Here is an 8085-nt window from a genome sequence, read left to right on the forward strand (position 1 = left end):
ATAGTTGCGTTAGTTTCTAAAAAAATTCATATGCTTGTTCTGGGAACTGGCAGTGAACTATCTCTTTCAACCTCTGGCATTCGATATGTTTGTAGGGACTGGACCACTAAGCACGAACTTTTAGTCATTGTTTGCAACTCGCCTTACCGAGGTGCCAGATAATGCCCGTTGGGATGCTTAACTTTTCCAACCACATGGTTCCGGGTTCAGACCCACTGCGTGGCACCTTGGGCAAGTGTCTTCTACTATAGTCTCGGGACGACCAAAGCCTTATGAGTGGTTTTGGTAGACGGAAACTGAAAGAAGCCCGTCGTATACATGTGTATACATGTGTATATATATATATATATATATATATATATATATATATATATATATATGTATGTATGTGCGTGTATATGTTTGTGTCTGTTCCCCAACATCGCATGACAACCGATGGTGGTGTGTATACGTCCCTGTAACTTAGCGGTTCGGCAAAAAGTGGACGATATAATAAGTGCCAGGCTTACAAAGAATAAGTCCTGATGAAAATAAATTGAATCCGCTGTTTTAATGCTTGTTAAAATTTACAGCTTGTGTAAATTAAAAAGAAAAAGAATGCTTACAGCACCTAGGGTTCCCAAGCGGTCACCCATCTAAGTACTAACTAGGCTCGATGTTGCTTAACTTCGGTGATCGGACGAGAACCGGTGCTTTCAACGTGATATGGCCGTAAACATCTATACAGTAAATTTTAATCTATTTATTCTATAAACTTATACTAAATCATTTTCATTTTTTAGAATGTATTTTTCTTTCTTTCACTTTGTATATAACTTGGCAATCCTTCGGTAAAAAGACATTATCTTTCATCTTCACAGTGCCATCTTAGCGATCTTTCTATAAAAAACAAATTATCGTTCACCTTCACAGTGCTGAACAGTTAAACGCTGGCAACAACACTTACTAATCATTCACATCATATACTACTACCTATACATTGCACACTTTAACGACTTATTAACTTTCCCTATTTTCCTTCTCACTCTTACGGTCATTTAAGTTTTTATTTGCTTGGCACCCGTTATACACGTTCATCTTTACCAGAAAACAATTCACATTTTGTGCGCCAGTGCTTTCGAAACAATGTTATTATATGCCGGTGTAATGACGTTATACGACCGTTATATCCATTGGGTCGGATATAAAATAGCACCAATTTATTTACAGATTATAACCAGCATTGATACTGATCGCGCAAATGAGAAATAATGAATATATGTGCGGCCGTATTTTTCGCTTTTAAGTTGCAAAAAAATAAATGTTAAAGCCTCAATTTCTATATAAATTGAAAGAAATCAAATGTTCTGAAAAATAAAATTGCGTTAGTATGATATTATAGAATAAATACATTAAAATTTACTTCTCTGATGTTTACGGCCATATCACGTTGAAAACACCGGTTCTCGTCCGATCACCGAAGTTAAGCAACATCGAGCCTAGTTAGTACTTAGATGGGTGACCGCTTGGGAACCCTAGGTGCTGTAAGCATTTTTTTTGCTTCTTTTAACATTTTTTAAAAAATTAATTTAAACAAATTGAATTTTGATAATGTAATATGATAAAAGAAAGTGGATTCGATTTACTTTCAATATGAAATACAGAAAGCATACGCAGATTAACCAAAATTCAGCGGGTGGGAACCTCTTGTGAGACTACTACTTATCCATGAAACATGTTGACAGTGATGATCGTGCAGCTGAAAAGTTTTCCCGTGAAGATATTGAAAATAGCTTTCATGTCATGTTCACTGTTGAACAACCATCAACCTGAGAGAACAGGAACAAATAGTGTAAAGCATTCTCTCCCATAATTCAAACGATTTGCATATTCTGTGACTCTATAAAGGGAGATAATAGTTGCGTTAGTTTCTAAAAAAATTCATATCCTTGTTCTGGGAACTGGCAGTGAACTATCTCTTTCAACCTCTGGCATTCGATATGTTTGTAGGGACTGGACCACTGAGCACGAACTTTTAGTCATTGTTTGCAGCTCTCCTTACCGAGGTGCCAGATGATGCCCGTTGGGATGCTTAACTTTTCCAACCACATGGTTCCGGGTTCAGTCCCACTGCGTGGCACCTTGGGCAAGTGTCTTCTACTATAGTCTCGGGACGACCAAAGCCTTATGAGTGGTTTTGGTAGACGGAAACTGAAAGACGCCCGTCGTATACATGTGTATACATGTGTATATATATATATATATATATATATATATATATATATATATATATATATATGTATGTATGTGCGTGTATATGTTTGTGTCTGTTCCCCAACATCGCATGACAACCGATGGTGGTGTGTATACGTCCCTGTAACTTAGCGGTTCGGCAAAAAGTGGACGATATAATAAGTGCCAGGCTTACAAAGAATAAGTCCTGATGAAAATAAATTGAATCCGCTGTTTTAATGCTTGTTAAAATTTACAGCTTGTGTAAATTAAAAAGAAAAAGAATGCTTACAGCACCTAGGGTTCCCAAGCGGTCACCCATCTAAGTACTAACTAGGCTCGATGTTGCTTAACTTCGGTGATCGGACGAGAACCGGTGCTTTCAACGTGATATGGCCGTAAACATCTATACAGTAAATTTTAATCTATTTATTCTATAAACTTATACTAAATCATTTTCATTTTTTAGAATGTATTTTTCTTTCTTTAACTTGGCAATCCTTCGGTAAAAAGACATTATCTTTCATCTTCACAGTGCCATCTTAGCGATCTTTCTATAAAAAACAAATTATCGTTCACCTTCACAGTGCTGAACAGTTAAACGCTGGCAACAACACTTACTAATCATTCACATCATATACTACTGCCTATACATTGCACACTTTAACGACTTATGAACTTTCCCTATTTTCCTTCTCACTCTTACGGTCATTTAAGTTTTTATTTGCTTGGCACCCGTTATACACGTTCATCTTTACCAGAAAACAATTCACATTTTGTGCGCCAGTGCTTTCGAAACAATGTTATTATATGCCGGTGTAATGACGTTATACGACCGTTATATCCATTGGGTCGGATATAAAATAGCACCAATTTATTTACAGATTATAACCAGCATTGATACTGATCGCGCAAATGAGAAATAATGAATATATGTGCGGCCGTATTTTTCGCTTTTAAGTTGCAAAAAAATAAATGTTAAAGCCTCAATTTCTATATAAATTGAAAGAAATCAAATGTTCTGAAAAATAAAATTGCTTTAGTATGATATTATAGAATAAATACATTAAAATTTACTTCTCTGATGTTTACGGCCATATCACGTTGAAAACACCGGTTCTCGTCCGATCACCGAAGTTAAGCAACATCGAGCCTAGTTAGTACTTAGATGGGTGACCGCTTGGGAACCCTAGGTGCTGTAAGCATTTTTTTGGCTTCTTTTAACATTTTTTTAAAAATTAATTTAAACAAATTGAATTTTGACAATGTAATATGATAAAAGAAAGTGGATTCGATTTACTTTCAATATGAAATACAGAAAGCATACGCAGATTAACCAAAATTCAGCGGGTGGGAACCTCTTGTAAGACTACTACTTATCCATGAAACTTGTTGACAGTGATGATCGTGCAGCTGAAAAGTTTTCCCGTGAAGATATTGAAAATAGCTTTCATGTCATGTTCACTGTTGAACAACCATCAACCTGAGAGAACAGGAACAAATAGTGTAAAGCATTCTCTCCCATAATTCAAACGATTTGCATATTCTGTGACTCTATAAAGGGAGATAATAGTTGCGTTAGTTTCTAAAAAAATTCATATGCTTGTTCTGGGAACTGGCAGTGAACTATCTCTTTCAACCTCTGGCATTCGATATGTTTGTAGGGACTGGACCACTAAGCACGAACTTTTAGTCATTGTTTGCAACTCGCCTTACCGAGGTGCCAGATGATGCCCGTTGGGATGCTTAACTTTTCCAACCACATGGTTCCGGATTCAGACCCACTGCGTGGCACCTTGGGCAAGTGTCTTCTACTATAGTCTCGGGACGACCAAAGCCTTATGAGTGGTTTTGGTAGACGGAAACTGAAAGAAGCCCGTCGTATACATGTGTATACATGTGTATATATATATATATATATATATATATATATATATATATATATATATATGTATGTGCGTGTATATGTTTGTGTCTGTTCCCCAACATCGCATGACAACCGATGGTGGTGTGTATACGTCCCTGTAACTTAGCGGTTCGGCAAAAAGTGGACGATATAATAAGTGCCAGGCTTACAAAGAATAAGTCCTGATGAAAATAAATTGAATCCGCTGTTTTAATGCCTGTTAAAATTTACAGCTTGTGTAAATTAAAAAGAAAAAGAATGCTTACAGCACCTAGGGTTCCCAAGCGGTCACCCATCTAAGTACTAACTAGGCTCGATGTTGCTTAACTTCGGTGATCGGACGAGAACCGGTGCTTACAACGTGATATGGCCGTAAACATCTATACAGTAAATTTTAATCTATTTATTCTATAAACTTATACTAAATCATTTTCATTTTTTAGAATGTATTTTTCTTTCTTTCACTTTGTATATAACTTGGCAATCCTTCGGTAAAAAGACATTATCTTTCATCTTCACAGTGCCATCTTAGCGATCTTTCTATAAAAAACAAATTATCGTTCACCTTCACAGTGCTGAACAGTTAAACGCTGGCAACAACACTTACTAATCATTCACATCATATACTACTACCTATACATTGCACACTTTAACGACTTATTAACTTTCCCTATTTTCCTTCTCACTCTTACGGTCATTTAAGTTTTTATTTGCTTGGCACCCGTTATACACGTTCATCTTTACCAGAAAACAATTCACATTTTGTGCGCCAGTGCTTTCGAAACAATGTTATTATATGCCGGTGTAATGACGTTATACGACCGTTATATCCATTGGGTCGGATATAAAATAGCACCAATTTATTTACAGATTATAACCAGCATTGATACTGATCGCGCAAATGAGAAATAATGAATATATGTGCGGCCGTATTTTTCGCTTTTAAGTTGCAAAAAAATAAATGTTAAAGCCTCAATTTCTATATAAATTGAAAGAAATCAAATGTTCTGAAAAATAAAATTGCGTTAGTATGATATTATAGAATAAATACATTAAAATTTACTTCTCTGATGTTTACGGCCATATCACGTTGAAAACACCGGTTCTCGTCCGATCACCGAAGTTAAGCAACATCGAGCCTAGTTAGTACTTAGATGGGTGACCGCTTGGGAACCCTAGGTGCTGTAAGCATTTTTTTTGCTTCTTTTAACATTTTTTTAAAAATTAATTTAAACAAATTGAATTTTGATAATGTAATATGATAAAAGAAAGTGGATTCGATTTACTTTCAATATGAAATACAGAAAGCATACGCAGATTAACCAAAATTCAGCGGGTGGGAACCTCTTGTGAGACTACTACTTATCCATGAAACATGTTGACAGTGATGATCGTGCAGCTGAAAAGTTTTCCCGTGAAGATATTGAAAATAGCTTTCATGTCATGTTCACTGTTGAACAACCATCAACCTGAGAGAACAGGAACAAATAGTGTAAAGCATTCTCTCCCATAATTCAAACGATTTGCATATTCTGTGACTCTATAAAGGGAGATAATAGTTGCGTTAGTTTCTAAAAAAATTCATATCCTTGTTCTGGGAACTGGCAGTGAACTATCTCTTTCAACCTCTGGCATTCGATATGTTTGTAGGGACTGGACCACTAAGCACGAACTTTTAGTCATTGTTTGCAGCTCTCATTACCGAGGTGCCAGATGATGCCCGTTGGGATGCTTAACTTTTCCAACCACATGGTTCCGGGTTCAGTCCCACTGCGTGGCACCTTGGGCAAGTGTCTTCTACTATAGTCTCGGGACGACCAAAGCCTTATGAGTGGTTTTGGTAGACGGAAACTGAAAGACGCCCGTCGTATACATGTGTATACATGTGTATATATATATATATATATATATATATATATATATATATATATGTATGTATGTATGTGCGTGTATATGTTTGTGTCTGTTCCCCAACATCGCATGACAACCGATGGTGGTGTGTATACGTCCCTGTAACTTAGCGGTTCGGCAAAAAGTGGCCGATATAATAAGTGCCAGGCTTACAAAGAATAAGTCCTGATGAAAATAAATTGAATCCGCTGTTTTAATGCTTGTTAAAATTTACAGCTTGTGTAAATTAAAAAGAAAAAGAATGCTTACAGCACCTAGGGTTCCCAAGCGGTCACCCATCTAAGTACTAACTAGGCTCGATGTTGCTTAACTTCGGTGATCGGACGAGAACCGGTGCTTTCAACGTGATATGGCCGTAAACATCTATACAGTAAATTTTAATCTATTTATTCTATAAACTTATACTAAATCATTTTCATTTTTTAGAATGTATTTTTCTTTCTTTCACTTTGTATATAACTTGGCAATCCTTCGGTAAAAAGACATTATCTTTCATCTTCACAGTGCCATCTTAGCGATCTTTCTATAAAAAACAAATTATCGTTCACCTTCACAGTGCTGAACAGTTAAACGCTGGCAACAACACTTACTAATCATTCACATCATATACTACTACCTATACATTGCACACTTTAACGACTTATGAACTTTCCCTATTTTCCTTCTCACTCTTACGGTCATTTAAGTTTTTATTTGCTTGGCACCCGTTATACACGTTCATCTTTACCAGAAAACAATTCACATTTTGTGCGCCAGTGCTTTCGAAACAATGTTATTATATGCCGGTGTAATGACGTTATACGACCGTTATATCCATTGGGTCGGATATAAAATAGCACCAATTTATTTACAGATTATACCCAGCATTGATACTGATCGCGCAAATGAGAAATAATGAATATATGTGCGGCCGTATTTTTCGCTTTTAAGTTGCAAAAATATAAATGTTAAAGCCTCAATTTCTATATAAATTGAAAGAAATCAAATGTTCTGAAAAATAAAATTGCTTTAGTATGATATTATAGAATAAATACATTAAAATTTACTTCTCTGATGTTTACGGCCATATCACGTTGAAAACACCGGTTCTCGTCCGATCACCGAAGTTAAGCAACATCGAGCATAGTTAGTACTTAGATGGGTGACCGCTTGGGAACCCTAGGTGCTGTAAGCATTTTTTTGGCTTCTTTTAACATTTTTTTAAAAATTAATTTAAACAAATTGAATTTTGACAATGTAATATGATAAAAGAAAGTGGATTCGATTTACTTTCAATATGAAATACAGAAAGCATACGCAGATTAACCAAAATTCAGCGGGTGGGAACCTCTTGTAAAACTACTACTTATCCATGAAACTTGTTGACAGTGATGATCGTGCAGCTGAAAAGTTTTCCCGTGAAGATATTGAAAATAGCTTTCATGTCATGTTCACTGTTGAACAACCATCAACCTGAGAGAACAGGAACAAATAGTGTAAAGCATTCTCTCCCATAATTCAAACGATTTGCATATTCTGTGACTCTATAAAGGGAGATAATAGTTGCGTTAGTTTCTAAAAAAATTCATATGCTTGTTCTGGGAACTGGCAGTGAACTATCTCTTTCAACCTCTGGCATTCGATATGTTTGTAGGGACTGGACCACTAAGCACGAACTTTTAGTCATTGTTTGCAACTCGCCTTACCGAGGTGCCAGATGATGCCCGTTGGGATGCTTAACTTTTCCAACCACATGGTTCCGGATTCAGACCCACTGCGTGGCACCTTGGGCAAGTGTCTTCTACTATAGTCTCGGGACGACCAAAGCCTTATGAGTGGTTTTGGTAGACGGAAACTGAAAGAAGCCCGTCGTATACATGTGTATACATGTGTATATATATATATATATATATATATATATATATATATATATATGTATGTATGTGCGTGTATATGTTTGTGTCTGTTCCCCAACATCGCATGACAACCGATGGTGGTGTGTATACGTCCCTGTAACTTAGCGGTTCGGCAAAAAGTGGACGATATAATAAGTGCCAGGCTTACAAAGAATAAGTCCT

General features: G+C 36.3%; 8 non-coding genes across 8 annotated transcripts; 4 read left to right on the forward strand and 4 right to left on the reverse strand.

The window, feature by feature from the left end:
• Positions 1–598: 598 nt before the first annotated feature.
• LOC149129842 (5S ribosomal RNA) lies at positions 599–717 on the reverse strand. Its single transcript, XR_016239890.1, has one exon. It is a non-coding gene; the product is annotated as a 5S ribosomal RNA (ribosomal RNA).
• A 694-nt stretch (positions 718–1411) lies between these two features.
• LOC149129843 (5S ribosomal RNA) lies at positions 1412–1530 on the forward strand. Its single transcript, XR_016239627.1, has one exon. It is a non-coding gene; the product is annotated as a 5S ribosomal RNA (ribosomal RNA).
• A 966-nt stretch (positions 1531–2496) lies between these two features.
• LOC149129844 (5S ribosomal RNA) lies at positions 2497–2615 on the reverse strand. Its single transcript, XR_016239891.1, has one exon. It is a non-coding gene; the product is annotated as a 5S ribosomal RNA (ribosomal RNA).
• Positions 2616–3297: 682 nt separating this feature from the next.
• LOC149129845 (5S ribosomal RNA) lies at positions 3298–3416 on the forward strand. Its single transcript, XR_016239629.1, has one exon. It is a non-coding gene; the product is annotated as a 5S ribosomal RNA (ribosomal RNA).
• Positions 3417–4376: 960 nt separating this feature from the next.
• LOC149129846 (5S ribosomal RNA) lies at positions 4377–4495 on the reverse strand. The gene has a single exon (XR_016240013.1). It is a non-coding gene; the product is annotated as a 5S ribosomal RNA (ribosomal RNA).
• A 694-nt stretch (positions 4496–5189) lies between these two features.
• LOC149129847 (5S ribosomal RNA) lies at positions 5190–5308 on the forward strand. The gene has a single exon (XR_016239630.1). It is a non-coding gene; the product is annotated as a 5S ribosomal RNA (ribosomal RNA).
• A 962-nt stretch (positions 5309–6270) lies between these two features.
• LOC149129848 (5S ribosomal RNA) lies at positions 6271–6389 on the reverse strand. The gene has a single exon (XR_016239892.1). It is a non-coding gene; the product is annotated as a 5S ribosomal RNA (ribosomal RNA).
• Positions 6390–7083: 694 nt separating this feature from the next.
• LOC149129849 (5S ribosomal RNA) lies at positions 7084–7202 on the forward strand. The gene has a single exon (XR_016239460.1). It is a non-coding gene; the product is annotated as a 5S ribosomal RNA (ribosomal RNA).
• Positions 7203–8085: the final 883 nt, after the last annotated feature.

This window comes from Octopus bimaculoides, unplaced genomic scaffold (genome assembly GCF_046866305.1).
Source record: "Octopus bimaculoides isolate indiv1 unplaced genomic scaffold, ASM4686630v1 contig39, whole genome shotgun sequence".
Taxonomy (NCBI): Eukaryota; Metazoa; Mollusca; class Cephalopoda; order Octopoda; family Octopodidae; genus Octopus; species Octopus bimaculoides.